This window comes from Atractosteus spatula, chromosome 6 (genome assembly GCF_055471065.1).
Source record: "Atractosteus spatula isolate fAtrSpa1 chromosome 6, fAtrSpa1.hap1, whole genome shotgun sequence".
NCBI lineage: Eukaryota > Metazoa > Chordata > Actinopteri > Semionotiformes > Lepisosteidae > Atractosteus > Atractosteus spatula.
The window spans coordinates 5,089,806-5,115,347 of record NC_142711.1 but is presented as its reverse complement, the minus strand read 5'-3'; the positions used below and the strand labels follow the sequence as shown (position 1 = coordinate 5,115,347).

General features: G+C 38.7%; 1 protein-coding gene across 5 annotated transcripts in view; it reads right to left on the bottom strand.

Moving 5' to 3' along the window:
* Positions 1–14,501, bottom strand: part of epb41l3a (erythrocyte membrane protein band 4.1-like 3a) — a 110,505-nt gene extending 96,004 nt beyond the window's left edge. For 3 of the 5 annotated variants that reach the window (XM_088919550.1, XM_088919569.1, XM_088919572.1), the window contains exon 1: positions 14,261–14,493. The gene's annotated coding sequence lies outside the window, so the exon portion shown is untranslated. Of the gene's footprint in view, positions 1–14,260 lie in introns of all 5 variants that reach the window. The other 2 variants (XM_088919551.1, XM_088919543.1) reach the window with 2 other exon arrangements.
* Between the last annotated feature and the right edge of the window lie 11,041 nt (positions 14,502–25,542).

The following is a 25,542-nucleotide window of genomic DNA, read 5'->3' as shown; positions in this document are numbered from 1 at the left end:
ACATGCAGTAAAACCTGATGTAGGAGTTTAACCTTGAAGACATGCGTAGGTGGAGCTCTGATCCCCATGACTCTGTACAAACGTTCAGCTGGACTTTAGCAGTCCTTCTGCAGAGTCGGTGATATCTCTTTATGGAAGGCACAGGATTAAAAATGTATGGGAGCTTTTTAAGGTCACTTTAAGGTCACTTATAATTGTTCCACACTGTGAAACTGCTGAACTATCTTGCTTTGACACGTTAATGCTCTATCTAGGTTTACTCTTATAAGCCTCAACGCAATTGACAATATTCTCCAGACAGACTTCTGTCAATGTATCAGTAAATTAGGATTTAAGAAAAAGTGACTCTCATATTTACTGTACCAAACAATATCATTTTCAGATTAAAGCGATTTTTAGACATGCTCCCCGTTTCCACTGATAACTTTGAAATGTAACTGAAGTTGTAATTGTTTGTCAGCTATATAATATGCTTATAATTCACTCCTCCTAGTCCTGCGATATTACTCTAGGCTTTTCTTATTTAATAGGAGACGCTGTAAGGCCATACATTCAATAGATCTGAATTCCTTTAGCAATTCACAAGGATTAATGTTGTTTTTTTCACTCTTTTATCCACAGCTCATGCTTTGAGTAATTTATAGATCTGTCCGAAATACTGTATGCATGACAAAATACAGGACAACTGAGAGAACATGGCAGAAAACCAGAAAAAAGGTTACCAAAGCAATTGCAAAGGACCTTGTTCTCTCTCAATTCTTAATCTGGACAATGCAAAAGGTAGGAAGAGACATTTTGTAGTAACTTGGCCTCTGCGTACCTACCCTGATATTAAAGTTATTTGTTCAGGCAAAAACCTTTGCATGGCTGTGCATCTATCAAAGGGAAGCTGTAAATCACAGAAACAATATGGAAGGCAAGAAATGAAATTTAGTTTGGGGGGTTGGGGAGCATAAGACTTTTAAAGCAATGAGCAAATTTATTTTCATCCCCTGTAATAATAGAATTACAATGCTTAACATGGAATTTAAAAACGGTTTAACTTGGACTTGTTTTTTGTAGATATCGCATACTGTGTCTGATTCAGGATAGAAACTGCTCATTAATAAGCTAGTAAGTACAAAACAAGACAATTGGTGACTTACTGTCCCCATGTCTCTGCTTTAAATCGAAAAAAGAGCTGACAAACAGCTTTGATTTTTCATCCCTGCTGGTACTGAAACTTGCATTTCAGCCGAGTACTTCCCCAATTCAGTTTCTAGTGCGTTACCCTTCCGGATTTTCATTACAGTTAAACTGAATACAGAATACAGCCTAGTACACGGACTTTAATTAGAAGTCATTATTTCAAACCTACAGGATTTGTAAGAACACACAAAAAAAACAACCTCATCATTACTGAAATGGTTTCTCTTGAATAAAACATTTAATAACTATTGATCATGTGTAAAAGCGAAGCAGAGATGATGAAAACATCAACCATCAAATTACCAAATGGAAACCGTTTGTGTATTAAATGTCCGTTTTGTTCCTCGTTCGATTGCCTGCTGTGAAAAACCTAAATGTTGGTCCTAGTTGCGTATGAATGCTCATATTTAGTTTTGTCGAAATCATCCTAAAAGAAAATAGCAGCATCAATAAAAGCAATTGCTGCCAGAAAAGCTCCTCCCAATATACTGTAATACATGCATTCCTACTGCTTGTCACCAATAATTTGAGCTCATCCACAAGAAAGGTTTAAGTTTCTACATCTCTCTCCAAAACTAGATCTACTGTACGTCAATAAATCCAAATAATGTGAACATCTACCTTCAGGTTAAGGTATAAACGTATTACAAAACAAATGCACTGGTCACAGCAAAGAGATTTATCTTCAATTTTCCTTCCTAGCTTTAAACACTCTTACACTGAAGTACTCATTCATACTTACTGCTGTCAGGTGAAGGCAAATTACAAATCTGAACACAGCTGCAGCCCCCTTTATAAAGGGTGTTCACACTTGTGCAACCAAGGCGTTAATAGTTTTTTATTTTTAAATAATTTTTCCTAAAAATGATCCATTTGTTTTTCACTTAAATATTGTTGGTAACAAGATCTTATTAAAGGTGGGAAAAAGTCCCAGGCATTATTTGTCCTGATTTCAGCCTTTACATCAACAAAAGCCAACATTTTAATTTAAGGGTGCGTAGACTTTTGATATCCACTGCATATCAAATGCTAAAAGTCTAAGGGGGGGGAAAAAACTAGACCTTACTGGAAAAAAATCTAATAATTTCAACAATGCACTTCTGGAAACCTTTTTCATTAAATCATAGTCAAAAAGGGTCAACAGATTTGTTTCAACTATAAATAACTTCAGATAACACAGTGAGAATACAAGCACCACCTCTTTAAAAGGAAAGTCTTTAAAACTAGCAGGCCCCCTCCAAAGTGATAATGTGCAACACACAGCATGGTTATCACTCTGCAATACCAGATGAAACTAGAGTCTTATCTCACACTGCTCAGACATTTTGCTACCAAAGCACTACCTTCACATGTCTTAAAAACCTGACCGCACAGGAGGCGTTCAGGGCAAAATGCAAAGAGAGCTCAGAATCATGCTCCAGTCTTATATTTTTCTGCTGACGAACCTTTTAATCACCACCACCACCAAGTCATTCAGCAATAAACCTCCAACAGATTTTACAATGCGTTCCGAAAAAAAAATCATCAGTCCTGCTGACATCATTGAAATGTTGAATGTTGCTTTAACCTTTGAGCTACAGAGTGTTAGGTCTTGAGTAATTTCTGCCCAGAAGAACAAAACACACCTATCTGGTTCACTTCTGACCTCAGTTTCAAAGGACAGCATGCTAAAGATTTTGCTCATTATAAGCCATCTTTTCCTGTCAGATAAAATAAGCTTTGCAGTCCCTCCATCTTCTTCAGTGTCACAAAAAACACGTATTAAACAGGGTCTGCCACACTGCGACACATGTCTCAGAAAAGACTGAATGATCTTTAATTCGGTCTTAATTAATAAACCCTCATAACAATTTGCTACATCTGGAAAACCTTTGTGCTTCACTCAGTGTCATGAAATCCATAATGGAAGCAGTACTCGTGGAGATATTAAAATAACCAACAGAATTTGTACAGAGTACACCCCAGAAATAGTACTTTTCTCCTCTTTTACAAGTTCAGGAAAGCAAAAACTGAAGGAACAAAACCATGTTTCACAGAAGTAGAATGGAATGGGATAAAGCATCAGAAGAAAACAGACAGCAACAACTTAAAATATATTCTGCGTATAACTCCAAGTAGAATTATTCCATAATCAAGGTCAGCAATGGCCCAAACAAAAATAACTCAATTAAGAAGTGAATAAGAATTTGCAAAAACTACAAATACAAAATGGGAACAACTGAACTTTAAGAGCCTACTGTACTTATGAGAAAGGCTGTATACACAGTAGGTCTATATACAGACCTTATTTTTATCTTATAGACATGAAATCCCTTAAGAAAGACCTCAGGTACAATTCAATGCATGATTTTTATGACTGAGGTAGAAAAAAGGATATGGAAGCTCTGTAATCAGTACAAACATTTATGGGCTCAAAGAATGGTCCTGACCAGACAGAAAAAAAGCGAACCTTACTTTTCCCGAACAGAGGAGACTACAAGGAGAGCCAGTATAAATAGATATCCTGAAAGACCCTGGGAAAGCCAATCCTCTGGATTACTTCAGAACCAACAGTGAAACAATCTACAGGACAGCAGATAGAAACGTGTATTTAGACGTCAGGACAGGAGGCACTTCTTTAGAAAGCGGGTTATGAGCGTTGTCCAGCCGTGCTGTTGAAGCAGATACTCTGGTTTCTTTCATGAAACAGCTGGATGAGATCCTTGGATCAATTAGCTACTTGAAAACCAAATGAGCTAAGGGTGCTGAATGCCTCCCTTACATTTGTAACCGTTTTTATGTTTTCTAAGCAAGCAAGAAGCCGCACAACACAACACCACACCAGGAAAACAGACGTCAAACTTGGATTCACTCTTATACTTATAAAAATGCTTTATAAATAACTTTATGTTTTGCAATAAATAAAATCTATATATCGGGTAGCCATTTGATTTTTGTCATCTGCAGCTTGAGTCTCAATTAAGAAATTGTTATACGCATTGAACATTAATAAAAAAATATTTTTGAAATTCTGCATGTAATATTAAAACAGTAATTAATCTTTTAAAGAAACGAAAAAAATCAAATTGAGCTTTAAACTGGACATACTGTATATAGACTATTACTGACCACTGTATGAACATAAAGCAAACTTTCCACACAGCAGCTTCAAACACAGCACACAAAAAAAATGAACTTCTGTTCACTCCATCACCACTTAATGCACTACTAACCAAAACTGGTGATTTCGAGTTAAGACTGAAAAATCCAGCTACAAATCATGTACTGTAGTTATAGGGACTGGAAACATCACAAGTATCAGTTTTTCACATTAGGTAACAAGTCATTTTTCCACTCAATCAATAATGGTCAGTTCTCTGCTCACAGCAGGAGAGCCTTGGTAGGAGCATCTCATTCTACCAAGAAATCAGCCTAGCAGTGCCGAAACCTGCAGATGAACCTCTTACAAGCACACAGTTCTGCAGTCACGATCAACAGCGCCTGGGACATTCCTAAAGTTTTTAAGTTGAATTAAATTAAACAGTATCTCCTGTTCACACCACATACAAAGCAACAAAAGAAAGGTGCGTAGAGGGTAGCTGGTAAGAGGTAAGTGAACTTAAGCTCAAGGTGTGCAGTAGATTGCTCATGGTTTCTGTGGGACCTGAACTACAGTAGCTTGTTGCAGAATGCAGCACAATGATGAGAAACTCTGCAACCTGTCACACAGCTTCAGTGTGTACTCAATCCTGATGGCAGATGACACATCTCGGATATCCAGAAGGAGGTAAATCAGTCACATTCCTGGTGTTGTTTGGACCGATTGTCAGATATTTAGCTGTGTGGCTGTACAGCATATCCTCCCATAGATAATCCAATCTGAAGTGCTCTAGGGTCTCCTCTCCTCATTTTTTATGAAGACATCATGCATATCACACGCCCATTTTTAAAAAAAAATACACTTGTGCTCTTTTGACATACTATACTTGCATACCCGTCATAGCAAAAACGGCTATACTGTATGCAAAACAAGTTTTGATGGCTGAAAGCTTTCATATTTATAGTGTAAAGCAAACCTCTAAAGTAAAAGTAAATATTTGTATGTATTATCATTCCGCAATTGTCTACCAGTTCTATTCATGCCATTTTAAAAGAAAGTACCACAACCCAGTCATCTATGGACCACTATGAACTCCAATGCATACAGAATAAACACTTACCAAAACTACAGGGAAATCAGGACACCATTCTAAAAATATTTAAAGACAGAGAAATGTGAATAAACTATTGGTTTCCTTTAAAATTTAACCTTCTCAAAGGAATGCATGACAGAACACGTTTCATGTACTTTCAATACCCCCTCCATTAGAGATCAAAGGTATTTTATCAGGCAACTTAAGCAGTATCATGGTCTATTTTTGTGTGTTTTGTCCTAGTCCTTTCCAAGAATGTATTTAAACTAGTGTCAGCATTACACTCTCCAGTCATGTTCATCTAGCAACACTTCAAGAGGGTTAGTCAGGTAATGAGAAGGGGGTCACAGCAATATAATGTCCTTTTTCCCGACTTGAATTATTTAAGGTTTGCCTCTGCAGATTTAGGGTCATCACTGTGACTCCACAAAATCATCACCACAGAGTACTCAGGACATATTACTCAGGCATCACGGTGAAGAATGGACTGATATTCTTTTAGAACTGTGCTCTGTGTTTTTAGGCCAGTCCAAAGCAACTTATAAACATTTACAGTTCAGCAGGCTAGCCATGAAAACCTTAGTCACAGAGGAGAAAAGTAAACCCTGTCATCTTACCTAATATGAGGAATTCACACAAAAATCGACCATCTTTAAATTTCTTTAGCCACTATAACAGAATGGGATGTTCCCAAGTTTCATGAGAAGTGTGTTATGACAGCTTTTCTGAGGATAAGGTCCATACAGTATACAGGAGATTGTTTTCACATACAGTATAATTTAGCAGGTTTTCAAATGTAAAATCCAAAGATACAGCATTAGATTGTTTAGGTTTGCATCGATTTAGATTAGATAAGCCTTTGTTAACATCAAACTCTTTCAGATTTTAAAACACCCACACATTTTACATATACATTAGGATTAATGTTGATGTCTAAACTCATGCTAGCAGCAGGAAGCAGAGAGAGATCAATCTGCTTTGTTCTCTCATGAAAATGTAAATTAGATATACAGTACATCACAGAAATGAATATCTACATGACTGAACTGAGAGAGCATGCATTTACAATTTATACCGTTTACAAATCAGCTGGTGACCGACCACAGTTTAACCAAATTCAGGATGCAGGAGATCTCTTTCTATACACATCTTACTGTATTTAACAGCCTGATGTAACAGCTAAGCAGTCAACTTTAATTTAGGCTTACGAGTTGTTTTTTTTGCAAACCATTATTTCCTTTAATTTAGCACTGGAAAGATATTCTAAAGGTTTCCATCATAGATTTGTTCAAGCAGACACTATTGATCCTTGATCTAATTTTTCTTTATGCTCGATGTCTGCGTCAGGTATTAAACGGTAGTATCCTTTCTAGACACTATCAAAGCTCTGTAATTCATGCACCAGTCTTGACAATGTCTTTCCTGTTTGGAGTGAGAAAATGAAAATATCTGAATAGTCAGACTTCTTTCTCTTTGAGTCAGTTTGATTTATTCCAGATTTTGTTTTGCATAACTACAATAGGTCTTTTTTGACTATCAGTTTTGATTTGCTCTCCATTATGTAAAACATTGACTCTTTTTAAAAGTGCCCCACAAACCAGCTTCCTATATGGAAGGTAATTACGGATATAAAGATAACTAGATTTGACATCCTTCCTAGTAGCCTCAGCGATTCAGCAACTGTGTACTTGTCTTTTTTCAATACTCCACCTGTATACCCTCCTTCCAGCTTCCCACTTCAAAGAAATTGACAGTTATCTCCATCCAAGTTTTTACATGGTTGTGAGGTATCTCTGGGTTTGAAATCTGTTTGTGGCCTTCTGACTGATAAGAGAAGGTATACTCTATCACAGGGAACAACAATTTTCTGGGAGCAATTTTGGATTAAATAGATACAGTTAAATATTCCATGCAAATGGATAATAAACTTCTGCTTAAGTCAATGACATACTGTACATAGTTTTCCCTTTACCATAGGACTTAAGTAACATTAAGCAAGATTAATTCCCCCATAACTTAAAATGTTAGATTAAAAGCAGTATAATAAAATACCACAAGTAACAAATAATAGTACAGTACCGCATACTCACTGAAAGGTATTCCTATCTCAACCATATCAGTGTGGGCTGGTATTTTATATGTTTTTGAAGATTAGGGCAATTTTGCATTAATATTAAATTTTAAAAGATGTTTGACTACTTTCCATAATTCTTGTCGGATTCAGAAGCATTGAGAATGGCATCTTTCTAACGCATTTAATGAGCTCTTTGGATACATACAGTGTAAAATCTGATCAGTGTGCGGCACACGTGCGTTTCACTTAAACACTATACTGCCTGAGCCTTCTTGCACCTGATGCAGGCTTGATGGGACAAAACAAGTACTGTACATGCAAATTCTGTGCAGAAATACATTTATTACACGAGTTTAGGTTTTATTTTGGGCTCCAACATTCATTCCTGCCCTGCCACAGCACTACAAACCGCCTCCATTACACTTACTTAAGGCTAATCAGCAGGAGAAAAGATCGCAGACAGCAATCATAAGTCATCCCAGCAGTGGAAGAGTTTATAGCTTACTGGAATGAGGAGTACACTATTGATGTTCATGGATCAATAACCATTCTTTTTTTTCTCCTTTGCTGAGCTCATGTTCCAGAGCTGCCTTTACAAAAACCAAGAATGTAACCCTTCCAAACTGTTCCAAATTATTTTCTCCAATAACAGTTCTGGGCTAGGACAACTGGAACCTGGAAAAGGAAAGGCTTTCCAACACATAGATACATTAAACCACACAGAAGAACTTCAAGCAACCTATAAACTGATACACACCTCAAATAAAGCACTCTCAACAAAATAAAATCACCTTAACAGCACTGAGCATTAGATATCACTAAACTCTTTCCAAAGTAGTGTATTAGAGAAGGTTTTATTACATTTCTGTATTACCTTAACCAGTAGAACCCAAGGGAAATTAGATAAAATTAGTATTTTTCTTAAACCTACTGTACAGTATATGCACCCTGTTAGCTGCATGTTCTAGGTCTCTTAATGAGATAGATATTAATTTTAAATGTTTTACTGCAATCAATTGCAACCTTTTCCTGGAATTCTGTGTTAGTGATAAAAAGTACTTCATTATACAGTATATATTATATATATATATGCCACTGAAAAAAATATATGCAAGTGGAAAATACTTTTTCATGTGTAGTACACCACGTTTAATGTAATATTACCATACATATTTTTTCCATAATACATAATGTAATGTGATAGAGCACATTAGCACAGATTCATTTTACTAGAAAATGAGTACTTGAAGAAATAAAAGCATAAGGCTAAGCCTCAATCAGACAACTCCTTTTTACCATGCAGAAAAATGACATTTTTTTTTCCAAAATCATTATTATGGATCTGATTAACTGCTTTTAAGTGGCTCAAAACTTTAAAGAAACTGCATTTGATAGGACTGATCTAATTTCCCTTTTTGCTTTAGTGTTTTAGCCAATAATGAGGCTAAGCCAGAGACAGATAATAAATGGCCTATTTCAACCAATGTTTACAATGTAAACAGTGTACAACGTAAATACCATTTCATTTTGACCCCTGTTTCAAGTTTTATTCCTCGTTGGATCACTAAGATAAATGATGAGGTTTGATGGATGTAAAAAGAGACCTTGATTAATCTTTAGTCAAAACATATTTAGTTGCAATTGTGAGATGAGTTGCTGGAAAATGTGTTCAGATGCAAATATTGCAAAATAATGCCACACTAATGCCCTGTTTAATTCAATAAACCGCGGCACAACAATGTCTATCTATCCACTGGCCTTTTATATTCCCATATGGCCGTGTACAGTAAAGCCTAGATGCTGAGTGGCTCTAAAATAGCAGCACGATAGTTTCATCACCTACTTTACAACCCATAGATCATTTTAGTTCAGGTAAGACCAAGAAGACACATTCTGTAATTCATCAACAGCTGTAGAATTCGCAAGATCAAAACCAGACAGAAGGCTTTTAAATCCAAACCCATCTGGAGGAGCATAATGTAGCTCTTCAGCCCTTTAAAATACTTTAAATACTGTCTCTAACCTGTGCATTAAGTCTGGAGCTTCGGCTTACAGGAAAATCAATATACTTTTAAAGTAACGGAAGACAATGGCACGAACAGCACACTTGAATAAAAGAAACGAAATACTTGATTCAACAGTACAAATGTCATTAATTCCCATTAATGTCATTAATTCCCACTCAACCATATTTTTAACGGTTTTATTTTGTGATCCTATTTTTGCTCTCAGAAATGCTCATTGAGACATTTTAAGAGCTTAAAAGAATCAGCCCTCACTCCTGCATCAGTAGAGGTTAATGGGACTATGGAGTTAATGCAAATGGGACTCTTCACTGGAGCAACTGCCAGGGTACTCATCCTTAAAAACCGCAACAGCACAGTACATTCCCAGACAGAAGCCATTAGGCAGGCTACCATTACTCTGCACAGAGGACCACCTTTAATGCCCAAGCAAAGGAGCAGGGCGTCTCATGGGAGATCACCGAGGGCAGCCTGACCAGAGCACAGCTCATTCTGAATCAGTGCTGGGCGATATTTAACCGCGACTGCAGAACAGATGGTGCCACGCCAGATGGGCTTGATCCTTTATGAAACAGCACCACGATCACAGCACAGCTCCCCAGCATGACTGCACTGACACACCACACAGGAATTACTGAGAAACAAGAAGTGTTCAGACGATTTCAGGTAAGGCATGTCTTCTGATTTACCGATTTCCCAATCCAGAAGGCGTCTCAGAAAAGGCACTTCTGTTACGGAACAAAATACTTTTACAACAAACTAAATTATCAAAACAGTCATTCTACATATTTAATAAATATGCAAATTGTATTCATCACCATTTGAGCCACAAGAAAAATGCAAAAAGAATGCTTCATGACATTGCACTTGTACCAAATGCATTTTGTTAAAAATATGTTCCTCTTGAGGCCTGAGACTATACAGTCCAAAGCAGTTCCAACAGATTGCACTTACTTTTGCAGGTGTTCTTAACAGTGCCTGTATCCAAGAAAACAAAACACACACACAACCACCTACAGAAACCTAAAAGATGAAGTACAGCAGAAATGTTTGAGGCTAAGCAACAATACTTTGGAAACCGGGTAACAAACCTATTCAAAGAAATTGGGAAGTGGAGCAAAACACACATGACCTCAATCTCTAATGTACAGATGGCCCTTGACAAATGTGCTTACTAGGCCGTGAATGAGGTTTTTATTTTTTTGCCACTGGTATATTTAACATTTCAATTAAAATATACAGTTACACTAGTCTGTCAAGGCCTAAGATAATACACTCCAAATAATGGCCTTAATTTTCAAGACAACTTATAAAATGACCAATTTCTCCAATTATTCGTTATCTATACACCAAATCTCGTCTAAGTATCGGAACAATCTGGAGAATTGTACGAACATCACAGAAAAATATCTTTCGATGACATCAGCGTCAGCCTCGGAAAAGCACAGCAGCACGAAACCAGAGAAGTAAGGAGTGACAAGGAACCTTCAGGATTGGTGTAAACAACAAAAGCAGTGTTTTCCCTTTTGTTTTTGGAAACCTGAAGTCCCCTAAAAACATATGGAGAGCACAAACGTATTGTACATGTACTTCCCCAACATAAACCGTCTTTATTAATTAACTTTATTCTTCAAAAACAGATATAATCACTTTAAGTAAAGTCCGCAATCGAATTCTAACATAAGTGTCGCAAGCTCTAGTTCAGTAACTTTGCCGCTAAAATCATTCAGATTTCTAATTACGTCTTGCAAAACACACCATGTCCACTCCAAACAGTTAAGTGGCATCTAAAAGCCCCAAACTACTTCTGGATCTGTGTGACAGCACTCCAACTTCTTTAGAAAAGCAATTAGCTTCCAGCCCCCCCCCCCCCAACATACAGGAAATAAAGCCTTAAGTTTTAGGAAACAGTGTACTCACCAAGTGATTCCCAAATGCCACGTGTAGGGGGATTTTCGGGTCGTTGAGAATAACGAAAGCCATTCCATCGTGGCATAAAAACAAGACGAAATGAGAAAACAAGACAAAGCAAACACTGCAGTTAAACCGGTGAAGCATAATGATCAAATGCTTGTTTTGTTTTTTTGCTCATTTAAGGAACACATGTAAACATCAAACAAGATCAACTGGCAATAGACAATGAACTCACAATAACTTGTTTGCACATAAAGGGCTTGTATTACTTTTTTCCTGCTTTTAGCGACTGTCTAATCCAGGGGTTTTCCCACCTTGTCTGCCAGTGGTAACCCTTTCCATGAAATCTCTCTCTAGAACAATCACAGCAGTAAACATGAAGCCCGACGTCAGTCCATGACTGCTCCAGATAATGATGCTATTAGTTTTAGAAAATGAAAAGAAAAAATGTAGAACTACTACTACTTACTGTAATTGAAGGTGAAAAGTTACCCCCGGATGTAAACCCTGCCCCAGTGCAACCAGTTCTTAAAGTGGGTTTTGTGTAAATCCAGATTTTCTCATTTCTTAAATAAGATTCAGACAATATGTGCATGAAGTGCTGCCTGACAGTACCAATGTCTGCAACTTGGAAGACCTTCACAAATATTATCAAACTGAGCTATTCTCACCCGCTCAGAACAATGTGCTGGTTTGTTAACAGCCAGTAATTCTGATTATAAGAAATGTAGTATTGTATTTCATAAACCCTTCATTAGGGCTTCAAACCCAGTGGCATTGACCACTGGGTTTGAATGTAAGTGATACCCCCATTGAAACCTGAAAATATCTCAGTTTCCATTACAATGCTATTAGGATCTTGCATCAATATGACTTGTACTGTAGATGGTTTACTCCATCCAAGCATCAGAAACACCATACACCACCACAGTTTAATAGATTTTTTTCCAGTCCTGTTTGTGTCACAAGTAACCAAAATTAATTTGGTCATCAAGGCAGAATGGGCTTCAGAAAGAATGAGAGGTGCATATTCTGAACCAATAATTGTTCAATCATTGACTGTGCGATGATCAATAACTATCAAATTGTAAAATTTGTTTTTTTGCCATCTGCCATTTCTGCATCTCCATAACGTGGTTTAAACATTTAATATTAATGTACTGCAAAGATATGCATCTCTCAGGAACCTTTGTTCTAAAACACGTCATGTTCATATGTAAATTTACGGACGTCGAACACCAAAAAGTACTCTAGCTTAGCTCTAATCATCAAATTGTTTTCTTTTTGTTTCATATTGTTTCAGGTGCCGTACAAACAGAAGTGATAGAAAACGACATTGAAAGAACCGTAATGAGAGGAAATTCATTTAGTAACAATATACTGACAGCAGTCGATGGGGAATAATAAAATCCAATCAGGAAATACAGTATTCTTTCACTTAGAAAGTGGCTTAATGCGCAATTAGCTGGGAAAACGTTTCGATGCTGATAAAACCTATAAAAACACACTTCACAAAAATCTGAAATCGTTCACAGCCGCACTGTAAGCACTTTAGCGTGATAAGGTTTGGACAATTAAAGAGTTTATCGTTTTCCTGTAGGAAAACTATTCACAAACACTGCAGCCGATACCTCCTATTCAACGCACAGGCACTTTTCAGAGTTAATTTTTCACAGAACTGCATACGTGTAAAGAGATTATTTGCTTTCATTCATTTTTTTTTACAAAATGATAACTTCCCACAAACAGTGCATATTAATTCCCCTGAGGCTTTCGGATATCGGTTGATTTCAGTTGATCAGACCTATCCTCTCATTCCAGGATTTTCTAAAAAGATAAGACGCATTCCGCCTTAAAAGCAGCCTGGAATCCACGTAATGAAATTGCCTGGTATTGACTGAACCAAGGGCTGGTATCATCTCTGTGAATTTACGTTCAAATGAAGTGCACTGAACTCAGGAACGTGCCTATATTGTTAATGCCAGCACCGCTGCAGTGGACTGGACACACTCAACTGCCACCACAGAGAGAAGGGAGGACAGCCTGACGTAAATTGTTCTGCCGCGGCTAATCTCTCTTTTGACAAAAACTAGAGATTCATTCAAGATTGAAAAGGCTATTCGTCCGGGATTTTTACTGTCCGATTCACTAGCTCCTCCCTCGAAACCAATTATTTTCGCCATACCTACGTGTATAAACCTTTCCTCACCGCGTTAAACCTCTTCCCCGACGTCGATACATTCATCACAGTACTAATAATATGCCGTTGCGGAAAGCTTGTTTTTGTATGACAACGCAGAAAGCAAGTACAACAGGATTAAAGAAAGCACTATCAGCCACGGGTCAAAATTCCTGTGCGGCTTCTGCGGATGAGCCGAAATCATCCAGGTTATTACAGGAAACAAGCACAGCTGCAAGTGACTTTCTTACTTTGTTTCTGATTTGAAACAAAAGCGTTTGATGCCTTAAATATGGAAAATTGAGTTCGTTAGTTTCGTTCCCAATGTCTTCGTTATCTGCGTTTATTTATTTATTTTTTAAATTTCAATAACACGACACAAACCGATGACATTTCTTTTTAAGCCCGGCGTTTTATTTTTAAAGAGTCTCCTGAAACTACAGTACGCCCCAGAAGTGATCATCACTCCCACGGGGCATAAATTTCAGTAAAAGTGCAAGAAGTCGTAAAATTAAAATGGTTAAAATTTGTGTTGGGTGGTTAACTACGGGGACCGACCGCAAAACAACGCCGGGACAGTATAGTTAAGTCTTGATCCCGCACCTACACATCAATCAGTTACAAAAAAAATCACGCAGCTGTCAATTTCTCTCTCCCTACTTCCCGACAAAAAGACATTGTTGCACACAATGAATAGTTTGTTTCCTACCTGATCTGGACTCTTCTTTGCGGTATCGGTGGGGAAAGCCCCCTGTAACAGTCCACCAGATAATGTCAGCAGCTAGGAAGCATCGCTTCAGCAACCGCCGTGTCCAGCAAGCAGCGACAGCCGACTGCCTTGCAGGGAAAGAAGTGAGAAGAACTTCACACCTGCAGCACAGTCCACCTTCATTCCGGGAAAACACGGCGCGCCGCAACCCAACCTGCCTGAGAGACGAGCTCTCCGCCTCTCGCCACACGCAATTGGTTACAACCCATCCCCAGCTCTGCTATGCACACCCAGCCGCCCCCCCCCCAAAGGCCCAGATCCGCTTCCATAACTGGGTAGGTCCCACCTTATAGGGCCCCGGGGCTGTCAGTAACAAGACCCTGTGCAGAATCTGGGCAGGAGAATTGCGCAAGGTTTGCTCGTGTTGAGAGCCCTGCTGTTTTCACGAGCTGAATTATTCGTGCATACGATCGGATTTCTTCCTCAACCTTGACCGGCAAAAACGCTTAGGTCAGCACGGTGACAGAAAACGCTCCATGCCATATTATACAGTATGTGTCTAATAGACTGATTAAAAGGTTACGCGCGGACTTTAATATAAGTGGTTGACGGGATTTTATCATTATTTTTTTAAAACAACTAGCCTGAAGTTTCAAGTTAATAGGGAAATTAAAGGTGTAATTTTCATTTGACGTTAAGCGATACACTTCTCACTTAACATTAAATCAGTACAATCAACACTTTGTTAGAATAACACTTTCCATAATGCATCACAGCAGTGTGCACGATTAATGGCTGAACATGAGTTTGCGATTTAGTCTTTATAAATCTTGAACTCATTTTCCCGCCGAAGTAGTTGTGTCCCCCCGGAAACTGAAACCTTGCTGCTACAACAGGGTTTATTTCTGTGCGCCACCCGATCGGGGCACACACAGCCCCCTGTGCTACACAGAGAGGGTTAAAACACACCACCGTGAAAGTGGCACAAATAGTGTTTAAGCAAAACCGCAAGTCGCCATCTGTTGCAGCCGTAGACATTATCCTGTTTAATTAAATACTGCATGAAAAGGGTAGAATTTAATATGTTGCCTTGGGGGTGATTCCAAACGGAACCCAGGGGCAGCTGTCAGTAATTATGTCTGCCAGGGTTGTATGGTGCTGTAGGTCCCTGCCATCACCTTGCAGTCAGTACAGATCAGGTTTTAAAGATGACCCTTTCTCCCGAACAGCCTCACTTTTCTCTCCACCCTAGTTTCTTGGAGGAGTTCTGTGAGTGGAAGGCGTTAGCCTGCAGCCAACAAAATGTAAGTTGTTTTAGAACATGAGTAAGGTTACAAACAAGAGGAGGCCCATCTCCAGTAGCAAATTGTAGTCGGTAGCGAATTGATCCAAGGGTCTCACCCAGCCATTTCTTGAACAAAGTCGGGGCCTGGGGCTTCCAAAAATTGCTGGGTAGCTGTAGCTTGTTCCCGACTCCCACAGTCCTTTGCATAAAGAACTATAATAAAGCATGTAATGCTTCACAGGTAATGGGGATCCCCTCCACCACCACCAGTGTGCAGCCCCACCTGGATGATGCGCCAGTCCACTCCCCACACACCAGCTCTCAGTTGGGAGGAGAACAGAGTGATGAAGCCAGTTCAGAGATGGAGATTATTAGGAGGCCATGATTGGAAAAGGCCAGGGGTAACTTTGGCCAGGATTGCACCCCTACTCTTTTCAAGAAACACCCTGGGATTTTTAATGACCACAGGGAGTCAAGACCTTGGTTTTACTTCTTATCAGAAGGACAGCACCTTTTTACAGTATAGTGTCCCCATCTCTATACTGGGGCTTTAGGACCCACACAGACCACAGGGTGAGCATCCCCTGCTGGCCTCACTAACACCTCTTCCAGCAGCAGCCTTAGTTTTTCCCAGGAGGTCTCCCCTCCAAGTACTGACCAGGCTCACACCTGCTGAGCTCCAATAGGCTGCCAGTGGTGAGTTGCAGGGTGATATGGCTGCTGGCTACCTGTGTGTACTGTCTTTTGAAAGGTACTATATAGAATAAATGATTGTGCTTGTCAGGGAGGATTCTGACTTAGAGGTGTTCAGTCATAATCCCACAGATGGTAGCTTCATGCCACTGGCCCCTCCCCTATTGCAAAACAAAATTCCAAATATGTACTTTTTATATGCAGATTTTAATTCATTGTGGTATTACTGCTTTGTGGATAAAACCACATACTGGATAAATCCAATAACAATGCAGCAATTATAATAATTCTGTCTGTTGCTATACTGACAATATGTGACAAAAAACTCAGTGATGCCCAGTTCTGGTCCTGGAGGAAACACTCTCTGCAGGCTTCTATTCCATCTGAGCTCCACATCTCCAGCGCTAACTGATGACTTCATTGATCCGCCCACTTGTTTAGATTTTTATCGAATTTGTTCTTTGCGTAGGGTAGAAAATACTCTGCTTCAACAGTACTGTTTCCGACAACTTCAGCACACAGAACTTTATCCATACTTTTCACCTCAACGTCTTTGCTGTTATGTCTGATGAACAAAACAGCTCAGTCGATGATGAACAGACACAGGTGGGAATGACACTGTATCAGACAGTCCTACAATGAGTGTTTATTCCTAAAGCAGAGGTTCAGTTGATCACATTTCAGGCACCACAGCTGAATGAGGGCAGTTGTGAAACTCATTTGTCCTTTTATGAGATGAAAGCAAAATGACAGATTTACCCCAAAGAGAAAAGTAAAATCAGCCAGCCTGTTATGAAGAATTTGATTGGAACAGAAACCAGAAGACTCTCCATTTTTCCAGGACCAAGGGTGGGAACTACTGTGATAATATATTAACCTTCAGTTGTAAAAGGGGACCCTTTTTCTGATATTAGACCTGGGTATAATTCAGGGAACTAATAAGACAGAAATGAGAAATGTGTCAGTGAAGGAAGACTGATCGAATCTAATTTAAGACTAATTATGCCCTCTGAATTAATTGGCTGAGCTCCCACTGGTGGTGAGAGATATTTTGTTTGAAGTTTCCTACTGCAGATTCAGTGCTGCTAAAATAGTATCATGAATATGATTTGAATGAGATAGCACAGTGGCACAGTGATTAGCATTGATGCCTCACAGCACTGGGGCCCTGGGTTCAATACCTGGGGTGCTGTCTGTGTGGAGTTTGCATGTTCCCCCCTGTTCGTGTGGGCTTCCTTTGGGTGCTCTGGTTTCCACCCACAGTCCAAAGGCATGCATGTAGGTTAATGGGGATCTGGGAAAATCATCCCTGGTGCTAGTGTGTGTGCCCTGTGATGGACTTGTGTCCAATCCAGAGTGTATCCCAGCTTGTGCCCATTGCTGTCTGGGACAGGCTACAACTTCCCCCAAGTATTAGATAAAGTGGTTAGAAAATAGATGAATGATTGGAATTAAAAACAATACAAACAGTGAAAAGTGTTCATTATGCAATATACTTTGCTATAGAAAGTACATTCTGTCAGAAGTCATTAGAAATAAGTTGCATTGAGATTAGTACTTTTAGGGGATCAAATGTTGCAGTCAAAGCATTTTCATATTTCAACACTATCTTTTTGTTCAAATGGCATTTTGTCATTTCCATTTTTAGTTTACTGAACTGTAACGTTCAAACATTATACATCATGTTAAACATAACCACTCTGTTAATGAGGATTATATTATAATAATTTATTAATTTAGATAATTTATGTAATTGTAGCATGTCACATTGGTAAAATTGAGAAAAACTGCCATATAATACAAACATCTTTTTAAGGTAATAAAAAAACGGATTTGTTTTTGTTGTTTTTGCATGCTTCCTTACTTTTTAAATATAATTGCTCTTACATCACTTCTTCATTCACTTCATTTCTGTGATCAAACAAACATCATTTATAACACTGCTCATTATTTTGTAAATAATAAGAAAAAATAGTGTGCAAAGGAATCTAACATGCTACGTAATGTACACTGAATGGAAAAATAAAGTAAAAATGGAAAATTCCATTTTCATTTTAAGATATTGTTTTAAGTCATGCAATCATTCATCTTTTCTTTTGTATCTGCCTTAGATCAATGGTAAAGTGATCTTTCATTAACAATTGAGCAAGGAATGCGTGAAACAGCATCTAGTTAGACTGCCAAGCTGTCAGATTTGATCAGCGTAAGTAACAACAGCTAAGTAAGATTGAAAGTCTCCAGAAAAAAACAATGCAGAAAACGATGGCTTCCTTGCAGTTAAGCAGGTCAAATATACAGTCTTCTGAATTCATTCAGACGGACTAGTCAATATATAATAACACCTCTGTGTGGACAATATGTGGCTCCTGCTCCTGAAATGAGGCTTCATTGATGAACACATTTGTTAGTGCTATAAAAATATGTTCATCAAGGAATTTCAGAGAATTTATTCTTTCACCAGAAGATTTAATAGTGCTCTATTCCTATTTCTATGCATGTACTGACACCACCATCCTATTTTGATATCGACAAGTGACATTAAGTTAAGCGGATTGAGGCATCCAAGAACAGCTTTGCATGTAGTTAGCTACAGTATACCTTCTGTCAGATGAAATGTCTACAACAGTGTTTCTTTCTTAAAATGCATTTAAAATTTAAGAAGACAAAATACAGATTTTTTTAAGATGCTTGACTATGAACTAAATTCAATAAAAAGAACAATTTGATTGTACCCTATTGATTGTACCCTAGTTTTCTCTAGACAGGGGTAGGCAATTCTGACTTTGATCCAACCAGAATTGTATTTACTTTATTGACCCTGTGCTGTGAAATATCATTTAAACATGATGAAATGAGGATGAAATGGGGAAAAACATAATGTTTTGCATAGAACAAATATAAGGGCTCAGGTTCCCTAATTCTGTTCAAGCAATGGATTTTTTTCTTTGTACAAGTAAGCTAGTCAGTGATCATGTATAATTTCTTTTCAACAGACAATAGCAACATCAGTAAACGTACATCTTTTTACATTTTTTAACACCCTTTTTAATCTTTAAAGGATTACTTCATTCCAGGAAAGAAGGTGAAATAATAATGTCTTGCAAAAAAGAAGAAAAGTAAAACCTTATGGAATGATGGTTTGCAAAATTCATGCAGCAGCATAATTCCCCAGCTTTATGGCTCAAATAAAACACATCATAGCTTGGGACAAAATGCATTTGTGCTACAGCACTATCAACTGAATTCTTGGTCAGAATAATCAAGGCTTGGAGCCTAGCCTACCAATATAAAAGCCAAAAAGAAAATCTCCATCTGTATATATCCAGAAATACAGATTCACACCATTTGTAGGCCATGTTAGATTTTCACTTAAAGGTTTGTGGATAGGTAGGCTGGAAAAAAATGCTGAATCTTTCACCAAAAATATTCCTTGTTCAGCAATGCATTTATACATTTTCAGTTGTCATCTACCAAACCGCTTTATACCGTACAGTGTCGCGGGAAGCCGGAGCCTACCTGGCGAGCAGCGAGCACAAGGCAGGGTACACCCTGGACAGGACGCCAGTCCATCGCAGGGCAAGTGCAAGCCGATCATGCATGGGGACAATCTGGAGGTCACGGTAAAGGCCAAGGAGGGAAATTTGGCCTGGACACTGGGATAACTCCCTACTCTTCTCAAGAAATGTCCAAGGATCTTTAATGACCTCTCAAAATAAGGACCTCGGTTTAATGTCTGATCTGAAAGACAGCACCCTCTACAGTATAATGTCCCCTCCACTATACTGGGGCATTAGGACCCACACAGACCGCTCGTCCCACTAACACCTCTTCAAACAGCAACCTTAGTTTTTCCCAGAAGGTCTCCCATCCAGGTACTGACCAGGCTCAAAGTTTAATTAGAAGTTAAAATGTCCCCTATCTTAGAAAAGTGGACTAAGTCTCACAAAAGCGAGATACATGCAGGGGAAGAAGACTTCTGAGGCAAAATGTAAAAGAAGATTGAAGAATATGAGAGGTTATAAATGACGCTCTTTAAAACTTAAATCAATTCAAATTGCTAAACATTTTAATACCATTATGGTTCCACTTCGTTTTTCTCCACCCTGTAACAGGTCTATGCGCCTGTAAGCTATAGCCATGAAACGGTATTTCGATTGAACGAATTGTTTTTTCAAAGTTACACTGAATCAATACAGTATGTTCATGAACGTGCTTGTTGTTGGTGATATTCTTGACTGGCACAGTCAAAGCCCTGACTGGAATCCCATAGAACATCGGTGGCAAGACTCGAAAACTGCTGTTTGTGAACTATCTACAACCACCTTGAGCTTAAGCAAGTTTGCAAAGCCAAACGGGCAGATATTGCACCATCGCAGTGCGGGAAGTGTCCAGACATTTCCAAAAAGACTCATGGCTATAACTGCTGCCACAGATGCTTCCAAAAAGGATTGACTCAAAGGGTGAACAACAATGCAATTAACATCTTGTGCAGTTTTCTGTGCAGTTTCACTGAAATTTAACTTCTTCCATCTACAGGATAAAAGTGTTCAGTTTAAGTACTTAAGTTTTGTTTAAACAGATTAATTTTAAATAACGTGTGTATATCATTTTTAATCCAACACAATGGGACCTCATTGGAAGGGGGTGAATACTTTTAAAACATTATAATTTTGTGAGTGTATCTTGCAGAATGCCTTGTAATACTCTGAAAATAGTGACGTTCGCACGTTTTGTCAAAATTAACAGACACTGAGACATTTGTGAAATACAAAATTTCATAAGCAATTACAGTAGAGAGAATCTCAATTTCATGACTAGCTCGATGAGACATAAAACTGTGGTCCTGACACTCTGTGGTCATTAAAAATCCCAGGGCGTTTCTCAAAAAGAGTAGGGGTGTAACCCCGGAGTCCTGGCCAAATTTCCCATTGGCCCTTACCAATCATGGCCTCCTAATAATCCCCCTCTATGAATCGGCTTCATTACTCTGTTCTCCTCCCCACTGATAGCTGATGTGTGGGGAGCGTTCTGGCGCACTATGGCTGCCATCCAGGTGGATGCTGCACATTGGTGGAGGGGAGTCCCCATTACCTTACCTGTAAAGCGCTTTGAGTGGAATGTCCAGAAAAGCACTATGTAAGTGTAAGCAATAATAATAATTATTATTATTAATAACAGATAATCGCATATGGATTTCCACTAGACACCTGAACATATGTTCACATTCTGCAATTTCCCTCATGGGATCAATAAAGTATCTATCTGTCATTTAAAAATAATTGCATACATATTGTTGATCTATTACATTATCTATGATACTTTGATCTATTTTATGGTCTTTCATAAGAACAGTTACAAACAAGGAGGTCATGTGGCCTGTCAAGTCCTTTTGGTTATTTGGTTAGCTAGTAGCTGATGGATAAAAGGATCTGATCCTGAAAGAAACCAGTGTTTTGGCATCATCAAATGGCTGGGTAGCTTGTTCCTGTTACAGTACCAACATCCGGAGGGCACCTATACAGCTGGTGCCTACCTCAACTACTCAGGGGAGGTGTAGGTCTACCAGACTTTGTAAACCAATCCCTGTCCTCTTACATCACCACTCCTCCCCTCCGCAGCCTACGTAAACCCTGCTCTCTGTTCCAACTTTGCTCAGTATTGGGTGTTTACCTTGTGAGCTTCATGTGTACTCTTCTGAGATACTCTCCCTGGACTCTTAATTTTTGGACTTTTGGCTTGTTTCAATTGACCTCGTTTTCTGGATTTCGTCTTGATATCCAATGCTCTGTCTCCCTTTTGGCCTTTTGACCTTTTGCTAGTCTACAGCCCTCGACTTTGCATTTCTCTGGCTATATTGTTTTCGGGTTCCTCGAGATCTCGTCACCCACATAGGGTCCATTCCTTTGCTACTTGCTGTTTACCAGCGTAACAGTTCCAAACTCCCACAATCCTCTGCAGTCTTTTCTCAGATTTAAATGCAGCTCCGCATAGTTTCCAATCGTTCATTTGGTTTACTTTGCAAATGACACAATGACATTTTGGTTTTTTTACTAACAAAAACTCTGATGATTTTGTTCCGTTTTGTATTGTTAGGTCCAAATATGTTTTAAAACATTCATAATTCAAACACAAATGTCATCTTCACTTACAGCAGATTGATATGGATAATTTGATATATATGAACAAGTAATAGGTTTATTCCATGCTGAAAAAAAGAAGAGAGAAAAAACACATTTCGGCCGTGGAGCCTTCTTCAGGTGTGAGAGAGACAAGGCAGTAGGCAAAGGTAATGTAGTGGGAGAACAAAGGCTGGGAGGGAGGAGGGGTTAGAGGCAGGAGCAGGGGACAGAAAGAGAGGCCAATCAAGAGGTGTGAAGTCAGGATAGGTGTAGAAAGGTGTGAAATGAAACTTCCAATGAATGGAGAAAATTTAGTAGAATAGTAGTCTGTCGTTAAGAGAAGACTATATCGGATATATATGATGTCTTCCTCTCTCACTTGTACGGACAACAACAACAACGTAATGATTTCTGTTCAGTTTTGTAAAAGATAAAAACTGAATAACAATGACAAATATATAGCAAATTGTCAACAGTTGCCTTGTAAGATATTTCTCAATATACAGTATGTATAGTATAAAAACATCCAAACAGTGGTGGATTAAGGTGATCAAAGGCCCCTAGACTACACGTTGTGTAGGCCCCTCCACCCAGCCCATTACCAGAAAAAAGCGAGAGAAAATACTGTAATAATTCAGTGACGCGTTCGGACTAAGAGCTGCTACCGCCGATTCAAACAGAATGTCACGCAGCACAAGCAGGGAAGACACACGTACACAGGGAGCCCAAACACACACACACTGCAACAGCCTGTAATGCAAGTACAGCAATGCAACCAATAAATCAGATTCACAGCCAACCTGCGAGCTGGCTCGTCATCATGATCGGCGTTGATGTGATCTGCGCCCAGGCTAGAGCTGGCTGCAGCTAACCTATCCACCGCGGTTGTTGTAGCGCTGGCTGCAACGTTAGCTGTAAACTCGAGGTTGGGGTCTGGCTCAGGCTGACTGGGTGACAGTCCAGCAGACTTGAAATAACCAGTCAGTCTGGGGATCTTTTTTAGTAGATCCTGCTCACGCTGCTCTTTTAACCGCTGTGCTTTTTGTTTTCGCGCCCCGCTATCATATCGTAACGAACGCGGCCGACAAACAGGTGGTACGAGCCGGTTGCAGCGCGGTGATGGCACCGCCCTCTACTCCCCTGCGCATAACAGGGATGTTGACCGGCTGGGCTAAGGAAGGTCTTCTGTAGCTCAGCCGGCAAGACCCCTGTTGAGCAACGCCAGAGACCCGGAGTTTCTATCACACCTGTTGATTCGAGCCGCCGTAAATGTGCACCAGAGATGACCCAACGGAGTGACACAACAGTGATCTAAAATAAACTTGAACTGCGAGCCCATTGCATCTTACCGATCATCGATTCACAGATTATTCAATGGAGGCCCACTGGTCCATTACAAAAATAATAAAAACCATAATTCTGGCCAATCAGGGGCCCCTAGGGTATAGCCTATGCCAGCCTGTAAATGCAATACAAAACCAAGTAAGGAATTAGGATGCTACAGTTTCTGATTAGAACGGTTTTTCTCAGCAAATCCCATTGTGGTGTTTCAGCAAAATATATTTCAAAGGGGTTCAGCATTAAAAACTACACAAGAGCTTAGACAAGACTTCCCTAATTAGGACCTTATCGAATGTGTCTATTATGCACTTCTGCCGTGAAGATTAGAACATCTTTTCCTATTCAGTTTAAAGCATCTTTTAATTATAAAATGTGTGATAATTTAAATTGCTCATCCTTTAAATTAACATGGTGCTAGCACAAACACAAAGCTGAAAAATATGAGGTGAACTGGGCCCGGGATTGAAATGAATTGGGATTTAAAAATTTTAATGTTAAAATTATTTTCATAAACTGAAACTGAATTCATTTGAAGTTTTTTTAAAAATGAAAAGCATGCTATGTGCTTTAAACTGGTATTATTATTATTATTATTATTATTATTATTATTATTAATAATAATAATAATAATAATAATAATAATAATAATAATAATAATAATAATCATCATCATCATCATCATAATATGTCACAAACACTCATTCTGGTCTACCTAAAGATACTGTAGGCTACAATTTAACAATGCTTTTACCTTATGTCTGAATTAATCTCAGAGGTGAGTTAAACACGTTTTATCCAACCTAAAAATAATCTAGGACAGATTAGTATAACAAACTACTGTATTTTAAAGGCAACCATTATTTTTATTGATTGTTCTACCCCAGTAGCAGTTCTCTTGAAATGGGAGTTCTACTGTGCCCCATGTAAGTATAGATACAACTCAGCCTTTCTTTGGCTTTTCCACAATAACATTACAGTGACTCAAACAGAGCAAGCATTGAAATTCTGGCTTCTTCATCAACTAAAACTCAGTTATGTCGTGGTTAAAGACAGCAATATACTGTTTGTCTAGAGGTTTTCAAAATGTTTTAAAATTCTAAGTATTTGCTGACAAATTCTGGAACAATATGATACGATATTGTCTGATTTGTCGGAATGAAATTTGCATCCAAGCAGCTATGTTTTACACACAGAAAGACCTACAAAATATATAAACAATGTGAATAAGCATTACATTAAAAATAAATATAATGTTACATAAAAGACATCAACCCATACATTATACAGTACAATACATCTACAATAGTAATTATAGATCCTTCCTACAGCAATCCACAGACCTACACCAGAACCTGTTAACACCCCCACAGTCAGCCTAAGACCCTATAATTGCACAATAAACCTCGTTTTGCATGTAACCACTATGTACTATTGTACATTATTGCCCATAATCAATACTCGTTTGTTGATTGAGTAATTTGATAGAGTGCTCTATGAAAAAAATCCTCATTTTGTAAGTCTGCACTGGGGGGTTTCTAAAACATCTGTTTGAAGGCATGCGTTCCTATTCTTCATGCAGAACAAGCAGAGGATCAGTGGAGGTTTTAACGGCTGGTCTCCACACACTCTTAATGTAAGCAGTTTGAAAGTTCTGCCCAGGATGCTGCCCGCTATCTTAGAACACATTTCTCAGGAGTCTGGACATTTTGGCTTTTGTTGCACTGTAAGACTGTTACACCAGACGGTTATTCCATACTGCATGACACTTTGTACCATGGAACTGAACAAAACATGAACAGAATCTGACTACTAGCACAAATAAAGTTAACATGCGCCTTCCAAGA